Raw genomic sequence first — 12,753 nt, forward strand, 5'->3', positions numbered from 1 at the left:
AAAGGCTCAGGCAGTTATAGCAAGAGCTAGGTTGTGCTCTTCAGACCCCTACAACTTCAATATTAATTTGTCATCTCAGCTGTCACTCAGAAAAGGAAGAGCAAACACCAGACTGTGGGCACTAGCACAGGCTGGCCTGCATTTGAGATGCTGAACTCTTCAGTGCTAGGAAGATTCATATGCAAAGAGACACGAGTAACTTCTGTGATCAAGGGGAGGACTTGGGAGATGAAAGGCACCAAAAACTTCCTTAATTCTCAGGGAGATCTTTCTAACATAAGTCACAAAATAATTTGTAGGCTGCAAGATCAGGGACACTCATTAGTTTCAAGGCACAGTGCATAGTTGCACCATGCACTCTGTCACGTTTATAAAGCATCTTTGCCGCAGGCACAATGATGGCTCAAAATACACACCACCATTAAGTTCTTTTGCCTCTGCAGTTATAAGGCAGTGAAGGACAATCTGCCCTTTGAACCAGGATGTAATACACTGATAGAAGGTCAGCAAGGAAGTTATTTTTATTGCTACGGCCACCCTATCCATAAAAGCAAAGATAAAATATGACAATAGAACCACATGGCATATGGAATTGAGGCTGAAAGATGAAAAAATTCACAACCAAGTCAACCTTGCCTTCAGAAGTTTGCAATTATAAATCACTTTGCAAAGGTTTCTCTCTCAGAAGAGATAGTTGGTTCTGAGACAAATGACTAAAGCAATATTTAGTGCCCTGCATTGAGCTAATCAATGTAAGTCTCTTCCTCAGACCTTGAGTTCATCAATATTTCATACATAGAAATGGAAGCTCTACAGCTTTTTAAACTCTTTTGCCCTAAGGAGTTTTATTTTACACAAGAGTGCACCTGTGCTTCTGTTTTCCCTAAAAGGTCAGCAACAGATTCAGATGTCTGCATAGAAATCAAAAATGTCATTCTTCCACATCATCAATATGTTCAGGAAATAACTCACACTCATCACAAGAGGAATTTGGTTAGAGACTTCTTGAAATCTCTCCAGATTTCTTCCTATCTAAGCACTAGACAATGTTTTTCCACCTAAGCAAAATTGGGAAAAACACCTCCTTGATTAAATATATAAAGGCCATGTTTAGATGACCCAAAAGGGACCTATCTTAAGCCTCATGGTTGCTCCACTCCACTGACTTCAACCTAAGTATCTCACTACCCTCTTGTATCTAGACATTCGTGTACCCTGGACATCTAAAAGAGTGTTGTGATACCACACGCACCTCTTTGGGTGGTGGTCAGGCACTAGACACAATACCATTGCATGGTGCTATGCCCCAACTAAGGTAAAGAGATATTTTTTACCTTGTTTTTTCCCTGCTTTTTACCCCCAGCTCTGAGATGGGCACACTAATCAAAACAACACACTTTTGTCCTCACAAACATGTTGTGAATATACTCTTTGCAAAGCACCCCAACAGTCCCATTACCCTGCAAAGAGGGAGGAGGAGTCATTGCAAGCCATGACAGAGTTCTATAGGCAGTTGGCACACGCCTCCAGGAAATGGAGCCTGAGGGAGCAATATCTGCAAAGAAATACCCGTTATTACGCATTGCACTCATGAAACCAGAGTGTGTAACCATGTTGTTAATGATGATACCGTTCACTGAGGGACTTGAAGGTGGCTGTCACCCTTCATTCTGGCTTTTGCTTAGTTTCTGAGTGTCTGATCCCAACAGCCTGGAGGATTTTTGCAGAGGTTGGTGGAAAGGAGATGCATCCTCACTAACAACCTACCTCTGCCACACCATGAATCTTCACAAGAGAAGAACAGCTGGAGAGGCCGTAACCTCTGAGTGATGGCTGAGAAAGTGCCACACACGCATCAGCTTCTTCCCTTCCCTCCTTCCTCTCTCTCCCTCCCCTCTCAGCCCCAAGACATGCTTTGAATACAAAATGTCTTTGTTTCCCCTCAGAGCTATGTGAATGCTGGCTGCAAACCCTGGCAAGCGCTCACCAGACTGACAGAACCCAGGTCCCACGATGCCAAGAAAGTAAAACCAGGACTTTCAGCTCCTCAGCCACTTAGGTAAAAGGAAAATCTCCAGTGACTACTTCTATAACAAGCCAGTTTCCTTTAATTGGGCCAGCTACTGCTCAGGGACAGAAGTCCCACCTTGACTTCTTCAGGACCACCCTGAGGTGGTCCTCAGGGCAGGACCACCAGCTAGAAGAGGGTGTTGAATAGCTCTATGCTATTGATGGGTTGCTCTGCTACCAGTATGTGAGCCATAGCAGACCCCTGCATTTAGCTGAAGGCAGTGTATCACCTGTGGGAGAGGGTCCCACTGCCATACATTATATGGTTGGCAGGAGCTGTTCAGACCATCTAATATCACTTCTGTACCACATATGTCAAGGCCTTCTCTGAATTTCCATCTGATCCAGAATGAAGTATGTCATTCAGAAACCCCTTACTCTGATTAAAAAATTCCCCAGTCACATAGAAACCATCAAGCACTAATTTCTTCTAATCCCAAATTATTGCTGTTATTGAAAAAGTCTGTTTTATGTCTAGCCTGACTTTAACTTCAGCTTCCTTGGCTCTTGGTTAGTAGAATTAGCCGAGAAGTTTTCAGTAAAACATTCTTTGTTTAAAAAAAAAAGGAAAAGGGTTAGTTGTGATGGGGTTTCTGAACTCATTCCTGTTAGGTAATTTTTAATTGAAACATTCCAGATTACCAGTCGAAAACTATGGTTTTTTCTGGCACTTTAATAACTTGATATAAACTAGAAATGGTCCAAATCAAAATGACACATTCAGAAATTATTTACTCCTTCATCCTTTCACTGGAAGGGGTATGTGTGGGTGTATGAGACATAAACATTGACTGCTGTCACTGCTGCTTTTGCTTTTGAATGGCAATTTAAAATAAGGAAGTAAATATAATTAGTTCACATTCAAATGGCACTTTTCCATCCTGGAAAACTGAGTATATTTTATAGCCAGCATATAAATATGCCTGCAGTAAATCACTTCCTATCAGTGAACTGAATTAGCCATACAGCACCAGCCACGCTAAGCTGTTTACAAGAAGAAATGAGATATTTCTTTTGTGGAAGATAGAGATAACATATTCCTCACCAGAAAAAGTTTTCAGTGATGAAAGCAGTTCATGTTCTGTAAATAAAACTTTTAAGGCTTGGGCTTTCATCCAAAAGGACTATGTATCCTACTGGAGACTGTGTCATGAGCTATGTCCTCCAGGCAAACCAGCCTCCAGAAGGACTACAGCTGGGAGGGATTTTGGAAGGCCTTGAGGTTGGGGAGACGGACCTGAGGAGTGGGGTGCGTGGAGTCAAGGGACTCTCTATTTCCCAAACCTCTTGTTCCTGACACCTTCTTTCTCTCTTCTCTCCTCTCCATCAGGAACCCAAGACGACGACCACATCTATATCCCCCTAGCCTTCCCACGCTGCTGTCTGTCTCATCACTGCAGTCAGCCCTTTTCCTCCTGTGCAGGTCCCCCCATGCAGCGAAAGTCGTGATCCTGCCACCAGGGAGGAGGCAGAGCTGGAGGTGGGAAGGCAATCTCAGAGCAGGAGGTTTACTCTTCTAGCTGCCCACCATGCGTGGGGCAGGGAGGGACATAGGGTGTGTAGACAGATGTGTTTGGGGCAGGAGGGAGTCACCAAGGAGCAGTAGCTCATTCCCTGGGGGACCCCAGCCCTCAGCAAGTGGGCTGGGAAGAGCCTCAGCTTCATCAGCCTCATCCCTTCTTGTGCTGGTGATGTGTGTCTTCCCCTGGTCCACAAGGCAATCTGCTAAGGGATCCAGCATCACTGGTACTGTAAACCCTGACATAGATCCAGATAGAGAAGCCTGCTGAGAAGCTGCTATAGTAAAGGAAGCATCAGGGGAGTCTCAAAAGTACACCAAGATTGTGAGTGGCACCTTTCAGGGACTTGTCAGACAGCATTCAAACTTCCCTCCCAGGAAAAGCATCCTCTGGAAGTGTTGTCTGGTGAGTTCCTTAGTCTTCAGGCTGCATCATTAGCAATCACTTTTTCTTGGTTTTTCAGTAGTTCTCAGAAGCAAACTTGTCATTGCCAGATCAATTCCAGTTCCAGGAGAAAAATCCTGTACTGGTTTTGGATGCAAAGTCACTGGTTCTGACTCACATTGGCTTGCTTGAGCCCTCTTGAACTTTTTCTCTTAAATTGTCCTTTTAAAAGATGCCAGAAATACACAGATGCTTTACTGGTACTGTAAGCACATTGGAACTGGGACATCTAGGACAGCTATGGGCTGAAACAGCAACACCCACAGATACTGCTGGGTCTGTTACTTTGCAGCAGTGCGATTTCCAGAAAGGAAAGCAATTCATACAAAGAACTGTTCAGAAAAAGCATCAGATGCCTCTGAGCTCTGCTGTTCCTGGGTGGTCTAGAGGCTCCAAAAATGGAGGAGATGGAGAAAGGAGAACTACTTCTATCCCTTCTAAACAATGCATTCATTTAAACAAAAGTCGCCTTACACCAAGAATGAGGTGAGGACCATTCCACATAAAAGGGGATTTTAAAGACCTTTGCAAGAAATGGAATGTACAAATTACTGCTTTTTTAAAAGCCAAAGGATGTTTTTCCAGCATGGCACCGCATCCCCAGAAAAGCGCTGCGGGGAGCTTATGTTTCACTCACGGTACAGAATAACATCAGACTCCAAACACAACCAGAAATTAAACAAGCCAAGTCAGTGCCCTGCCAGAAACTGTAAAGAAAGATGCCTTTTCACTTAGATGTCCCATTTCAGGGTTTTTTAATGCCACTTTCCATCACATCATTACAGCTTATATTTCTTCATGAAGTCATAATAGAAAGGGAAAGGTGTTTTCTCATAGCTGAAAGAAAGCAATTTGACTTTGTTCCCATCTGCTGTCACTATTTGTCCTCATAAAGTGTTTGCTCCAAAATCATAAGCTTATTATGCAGGAGAAATGATTGAAGTTCTCAGGAGGTGCCAAAGCAGCAATGTCCTTTGGCAAAGGATGCAAAGGCTTGGCGTAAATAGGTCCCCCTCAAGATTGCATTTGTCCTGTTCAAGCTCAGCCTCAACATAAGGATTTGCTTTCCTTCGCAGTCACCCAGCTTTGCTCAGAACAATGTCCTTCAACAGGAAAAAATTCCACAACCAGGTTTTGATTTTTCCCTTCCAGCCCCCAATCCACGTGTTGTTCAATAGGAAAATGGAAGATGAATTAATGAAAGCCAAGATCCATTCCAGTGCCATGAAAAATGTGGAGTTTCCTCAGCAGTTAGTGGAAAATAGGTAGCACAGGTCCCCAACCAGCTAGGAGAATCACAGAATCACAGAATCACAGAATCGTATAGGTTGGAAAAGACCTTTAAGATCATCAAGTCCAACCATAAACCTAATACTGCCAAAACCACCACTACACCATGTCTCTAAGCACCTCATCCAAACGTCCTTTAAATACCTCCAGGGATGGCTACTCAACCACTTCCCTGGGCAGCCTGTTCCAATGCTTGATAACCCTCTCGGTGAAGAAAAATTTCCTAATATCCAGTCTAAACCTCCCCTGGCACAACTTGAGGCCATTTCCTCTTGTCCTATCACTTGTTACCTGGGAGAAGAGACCGACCCCCACCTCTCTACATCCTCCTTTCAGGTAGTTGCAGAGAGCGATAAGGTCTCCCCTCAGCCTCCTTTTCTCCAGGCTAAACAGTCCCAGCTCCCTCAGCCGCTCCTCATCAGACTTCTGCTCTAGACCCTTCACCAGCTTCGTTGCCCTTCTCTGGACACGCTCCAGCACCTCAATGTCTCTCTTGTAGTGGGGGGCCCAAAACTGAACACAGTAGTCGAGGTGCGGCCTCACCAGTGCCGAGTACAGGGGCACGATCACTTCCCTAGTCCTGCTGGCCACGCTATTTTTGATAGAAGCCAGGATGCCATTGGCTTTCTTGGCCACTTGGGCACACTGCTGGCTCATATTCAGGCGGCTGTCAACCAACACCCCCAGGTCCTTTTCTGCCAGGCAGCTTTCCAGCCACTCTTCCCCAAGCCTGTAGCGTTGCATGGGGTTGCTGTGGCCCAAGTGCAGGACCTTGCACTTGGCCTTGTTGAACCTCATACAATTGACCTCGGCCCATCGATCCAGCCTGTCCAGGTCCCTCTGCAGAGCCTGCCTACCCTCAAGCAGATCAACACTCCCACACAACTTGGTGTCATCTGCAAACTTACTGAGAGTATACTCGATCCCTTCGTCCAGATCATTGATAAAGATGTTAAACAGAACTGGCCCCAACACAGAGCCCTGGGGAACACCGCTTGTGACTGGCCGCCAACCGGAGTAAACTCCATTCACCACCACTCTTTGGGCCCGGCCATCCAGCCAGTTCTTTACCCAGCGAAGAGTACACCCGTCCAAGCCATGAGCAGCCAGTTTCTCCAGGAGAATGCTGTGGAAGACCGTGTCAAAGGCTTTACTGAAGTCTAGATAGACAACATCCACAGCCTTTCCCTCATCCACTAGGCGGGTCACCTTGTCATAGAAGGAGATCAGGTTGGTCAAGCAGGACCTGCCTTTCCTGAACCCATGCTGGCTGGGCTTGAGCCCTTGGTTATCCTCTACATGCCGTGTGATGGCACTCAGGATGATCTGCTCCATCAGCTTCCCCGGCACCAAGGTCAGGCTGACAGGCCTGTAGTTCCCCGGGTCCTCCTTCCGGCCATTCTTGTAGATGGGTGTCACATTCGCTAATCTCCAGTCAGCAGGGACCTCCCCAGTTAGCCAGGACTGCTGGTAAATGATGGAAAGGGGCTTGGTGAGCTCTTCTGCCAGTTCCTTCAGTACTCTTGGGTGGATCTCATCAGGCCCCATAGACTTGTGAGTGTCTAAGTGGTGCAGCAGGTCACTCACCATTTCCCCCTGGATTATGGGTGCTCCAGTCTGGTCCCCATCCCTATCTTCCAACTCCAGGGGCTGGGTACCCAGAGAACAATTGCCCCTACTATTAAAGACTGAGGCAAAGAAGGCATTAAGTACCTCAGCCTTTTCCTCATCCTTGGTCACTGTGTTCCCTCCCCCATCTACTAGGGGCTGGAGATTCTCCTTAGCTCTCCTTTTGCTGCTAATGTATTTGAAGAAGTGTTTTTTGTTGTCTTTTATAGCAGCAGCCAGACTGAGCTCTAACTCAGCTTTGGCCCTTCTAGTTTTCTCCCTGCACAGCCTTGCTACACCTTTGTAGTCCTCCTGAGTTGCCTGCCCCTTCTTCCAGAGGTCATAGACTCTCCTCTTTCTCCTGAGTTCGAGCCAGAGCTCTCTAGTCAGCCAGGCCGGTCTTCTTCCCCACCGGCTCGTCTTTCGGCACCTGGGGACAGCCTGCTCTTGTGCCTTTAGGACTTCCTCCTTAAAGAATGTCCAGCCTTCCTGGAGTCCTTTGCCCATAAGGGCTGCCTCCCAGGGGACTCTCTCGACCAGTCTCCTAAACAGGCCGAAGTCCGCCCTCCGGAAGTCTAAGGTGGCAGTTTTGCTGACCCCCCTTGCCGCTTCTCCACGTATCAAAAACTCTATCATTTCATGATCGCTCTGCCCAAGATGGCCTCCAACCATCACATCGCTCACAAGTCCTTCTCTGTTGGTGAACAACAGGTCCAGCGGGGCACCTTCCCTCGTTGGCTCACTCACCAGCTGCGTCAGGAAGTTATCTGCCACACGCTCCAGGAACCTCCTGGACTCTTTCCTCTCTGCTGTATTGTATTTCCAGCAGACATCTGGCAGGTTGAAGTCCCCCACAAGAACAAGGGCTAGCGATCATGAGGCTTCTCCCAGCTGCTTATAGAATAGTTAATCTGTCTCCTCATCCTGGTTGGGGGGTCTGTAACAGACTCCCACCACAATATCTGCCTTGTTGGCCTTCCCCCTGATTCTTACCCATAAACACTCCACCCTATCATCACCATCATCGAGCTCTAAACTATCCAGACACTCCCTGACATATAGGGCTACCCCACCACCTCTCCTGCCTCGCCTATCCCTCCTGAAGAGTTTATAGCCACCCATCGCCGCACTCCAGTTGTGCGAGTCATCCCACCACATTTCCGTGATGGCAACCATATCATAGTTTTCCTGATGTACAATGGCTTCCAACTCCTCCTGCTTGTTGCCCATGCTGCGTGCATTGGTGTAGAGGCACTTCAGCTGGGCTGTCATCCGTGTCTCCTTCATAGAAGAACACCCCTTGCGTGCTTTGAGGCGTTTCACTGGTGTTTCCCTCTTGCCTCCCGTTGCCTCAGTATCCCCTGGCTCAACTCCGCTCGACTTCGGCTGTGCCCAAGCGTACCCCGCGCATCTCGAGGACTCAGGCCGACTGTCCTCGCTGGCAGCCGCTCCCTCTAACCATGGCACATCGCCCCTCAGCTTCTCTCGGGCAAGCCTGATATTATCCCCCTCCCCCTTCGAGTCTAGTTTAAAGCTCTGTCGATGAGTCCCGCAAGCTCCTGAGCAAAGATTCTCTTTCCCCTTTGAGAAAGATGAATCCCATCAGATGCCAGCAAACCCAGTGCAGCGTAGGCCATCCCGTTGTCAAAAAAACCAAATCCGTGGCGATGACACCAGCCACGGAGACATGCATTAATAGACTGGGCATCTCTGTTCCTTCTGGTGCCACTGCCCACCACTGGAAGGAGAGAGGAGAAAATAACCTGTGCTCCTGAGTTTCTTACTAGCCGTCCCAAGGCCCTCAAGTCTCTTTTGATCACCCTAGGACTTCGTGTTGCAGCCTCATCGCCCCCCACATAAATAGAGAAATAGAGAAGGAGGAGAGATCAGCCACAGGAATGTGGTCTGCCACAATTTACAGTCCTGGCCATAGTTGGGCAATCTAGGAGGGGAAACAGGAGGAGAACTCTAAGAGATTACTCAGCAAGGAGGGATGTAGGAGGGACTGGGACATCTCAAAGAAAAATGCTTCCAAAAAATGATGGATTGGGCATTATCACAATGTCATACCCCCCTTTCATTCATCAGAAGTTTCTCTAGAAAGATAGCTGATAAGAAAACATGACATACTCTTTGGAGAACTCATTTTTTAAATTAATTTCTTTCAATTGAAAAAAAAAATCCCCTACTGAATATTTCTGTAAAGCACTTTATTTAGACTCTCTTATTGTAGAATGGAAAAAAATAAAACATGCTTGAGATTGCTTAGGTCTTGGGAGGGGATGCTGAGGCTTTAGTTTTACCAATTTATTTTGTCATTGGTATGGAAGGGAAAAAGAGAAAGCAGGTGAAACAGAACATAAAATCAGGTAGTGATTTTCTTGAATTAAAAATACATCCATATTTTGAAATGGGTGATTCTGACAGTACTGAGTGGTCTGGGAAGCAACCATGTGTTTGCAAATGTACAAGTGCACTGTGAAGCCGTCACTGACACATGCACATAGATGGGTAACTTACCGCCAGTTTATTCCCACACCCCAAATCAATGACTTCTCCAGCACTGAAAAATCAGACTGTCCCTCAGGAACTGGTGCCAGAAGAGCAGGCCAGCAAATCTTGCCATTTTTTACAGGTTGTAGTAATAGTGATGAAGATCACAGATGCCTGGCCATGCTCATGGTCTTGACCACAGTGCCCCAGTACTATGTCAACAGCCTTTTGCCAGCAGAGAGTGGCTCCCTTCCCTTGGTTCTTGTTGAAGCTTCAGCACTAGGAAACCTTGTTTGGTGAGGACAGGCCTGGCAGCAGAAGTCCCTGTCCCCCATCCCCAACCTGCCAAGGGCTCTGATCAGAGGTTTGGTGTGGAGCATGTTGGTCCAGGGGGAGCCTTCCTAAGCTCAGACAGAGGTGTGCAGACAGAGGGAAAAGAGAATCAGTGTTGACATCCATCAAACCTACTTCTGGAGTGGTGCTGGCCATATTTCCAGGCATTTAACTGAGGAATGTATCTTGTACCTCCCCTCAGCAAGCAGACACCGCCCGAGGGAAATCATGGGCCAGTTGCCTTGAGGACAAACCCAAGTCCACCTATCCTTCTGGAGAGGCCCACATGGGAACTGGTAGGCTTTCATGATATGAGCAAGTGTCCACCAGAACGCACTTCCCAGAGCATCTGTAGCACATACATCTCTGAGCAGCTTTCAGGTGGTCATGGTTCAGCCAACACATAATTCTCAGTGACATTGCACCAGTGGCCCAGGGCTCCCTGATGCAATACTCTAAATGGTGACAGTTATACCACTGTTGCTGGAATACGTTCCTTCAGTGGTGGGTAATTGAAAACCCCTGAAGCAATTGATTTGCTTAAATACTGCTAAACCACCACATCCTCTCAGAGTAAGCGAGCACCTTCAGACCAGGGGTGTAGCAAATGCACACTCATTGCAACATAAAGGTGAGCTGCAGTGTAATGAACCAAAACCATTACTGCCTTTTTGGTGAATTATGCCTAACTGTGACAGTCCTTGAGAAAACCACAGAAACAGACCTAACGGACAAAGAGAAAAGGGAGGAAATTACATGAGGGGGCAAGCTGCACCAATTCGAACGAGTGGACAAGGAAAGGCAAGCAACACTGAGAATTTTTTGGGGGGTATCTAAGGACACTAGAAACTCAGATTGGATTATTAAAACTTCACTATGATGGAGACCTCTGTAATGATTGTGAGCAGAAGGATTTCTGGGCCAGTCCAAGATGATTAATTACTTGTGATGCCTCCAGAAACTTGAGACAGCCCATGCAGCACAAGAGGAAATTCAGATCCCCACAGCACCACGAGCATATGCTTTACATCCTGGCAGTACAACTGTTAAGTGAGCTTGCTTTATTTGTGTAGCCCATGGGGTGCTGGGAAAGATGGCAGGCAAGGGGTTAAGTAGTGGTACGGCAGTTTCTGGAAGGGAAAGACACGCCTCATTAACTGGCTGGAATTCATCGAGGATATGAACACCAGGGTGGACATGGGAAAGGCAGCAAAATCCGTATTACCTAGATTTTCAGGGTACATTGAACACAGGTCCACAAAAGAGGTCAGTGCCAATGGACCAGATGATAGCAGGAGGTGAAAACAGCCCTGAGAAGTCAAGGGCGATGGGGAGCAAGTAGGAGAGCACAACGGGTATCTAACTGGAACAACTTACCTCTCTGCAGTTTCTCCATACACAACTGTGACTTCTGTAACCAGCCCCATCTGTCCCACCAGGCAAGAGGATAACGAATGTGCAGCTGACTCTTCGAAAGTCTGACCCATCGTTTCCACGTGTTCAGCTTCTCCCAGGAGAAGGACCCATAATTTTCCAACAATCACGTTCATTTACAAAGCTAACATGGTATGAGTTATCGAACTGTAATTGAATGACTCCGTGGTTACTAATCCAAGTATCCTGTAATTTGCAGAAGCGTGATAGTGTCCGGGTATGTAGCACAGGCACTTCACTTCCCGAGGCTCACCTGCCACTAGCCTGCAGCCCAGCAGATAGTACACAGCAACAGCAATGCTATCTCTAAATACAATATCATGTGGTTCCCCTTATTACCAACTGGCCAAGCAACTCAGAGTCCAGGATTGTTCTGTTATCCTCCATTATAAAATGATAAAAGCAAACTGAGGCATAAAGAATAGATTCACATGGAAAATGACCTCAGCAACTTTTTATCCAAACGCTCACTGATTAGGAAACTCATTCATGAAACAGGAAAAGTTGATTTCAACTCTTTATCTGTCTTGGGGAATTTGTATAGTGTTATTCTGGAAACAATATCTCACTTTAATGTAAAAAATTAAATGAGCATGGAAGTAAGAGAGCAGAGCTATGCATAACCTCCTACAAGAGGGATTCACATTAGCCTGGTAGAAAAGGATGTATTCACTGCTCTCTGGCTCTACGAGTGTTTAAATGTTTCATGTGACACGGTGAGTACAACACAAAAGATTGAAACCAGACAAGTCCAAAGCTCTGTGTGCTTAACATACTCTTTTGTGGGGTGAGAAATACGGATTTGACACAGTGAATCCAGCTTTTCTATACGCCAGGTGAGTGTGTTTGCTCTGTTGGTTTATAGAGTTAAAGGCAAACCACCAACTCCTGCCCCATGAATCTTGATTGTGTTTTCCCCCCAGACAAACTATTCAGCACTTTTGGGACAAACCCAGAAATAGTTACAGAATGACTTAAAGTCTTTTACTTTCGGTAGCTCAAAGGATGGTATTTTTTCTTTTTCTTTAGTCAAAGCCTTTTTAGAAATGCATGGCCCTGAGACAAAAGGACTAGTAAAAGTATTACACATGCTGTGAAGACGGTGAGTTTACTTTTGTTACATCTTGTTACCTAGGGCAAGGCTGAGCTGGGCTTGTCTGCTCAACTCTGAAAAGCGACGTGCGCAACCTTTCTCTTGCAAGCTTCGGCTGGAAGATTTACAGCAGCACGAGCAATGCTAAGGGGGGATTGTTCATCCATTTGTAACTGGGGTTCAGTTGTGATTTACATTTGAAGCAGATATTTTAATTCCTCAGTTGCGTATGAGGTACACTCAGACTTACCGCACTTGCTCTTTCCTCTGGTCAAAAAAATTCATTTGGGAAAATCATATACATAAATCCATCCATTTATAGCATTTTTATTATCAGTTTTGCAGTCTATCTCCCAGGACACAGGAGTCTAAATCTGAAAATTTGCCATGCCTTAATCACCGAGGTTGAGGGACTGTATCTTGCTATAGGGGAAAACACATGGCCAACAAAACTGATCCTGCTGACCT

The sequence above is a fragment of the Mycteria americana genome, chromosome 3, assembly GCF_035582795.1.
Source record: "Mycteria americana isolate JAX WOST 10 ecotype Jacksonville Zoo and Gardens chromosome 3, USCA_MyAme_1.0, whole genome shotgun sequence".
Classification (NCBI taxonomy): Eukaryota; Metazoa; Chordata; class Aves; order Ciconiiformes; family Ciconiidae; genus Mycteria; species Mycteria americana.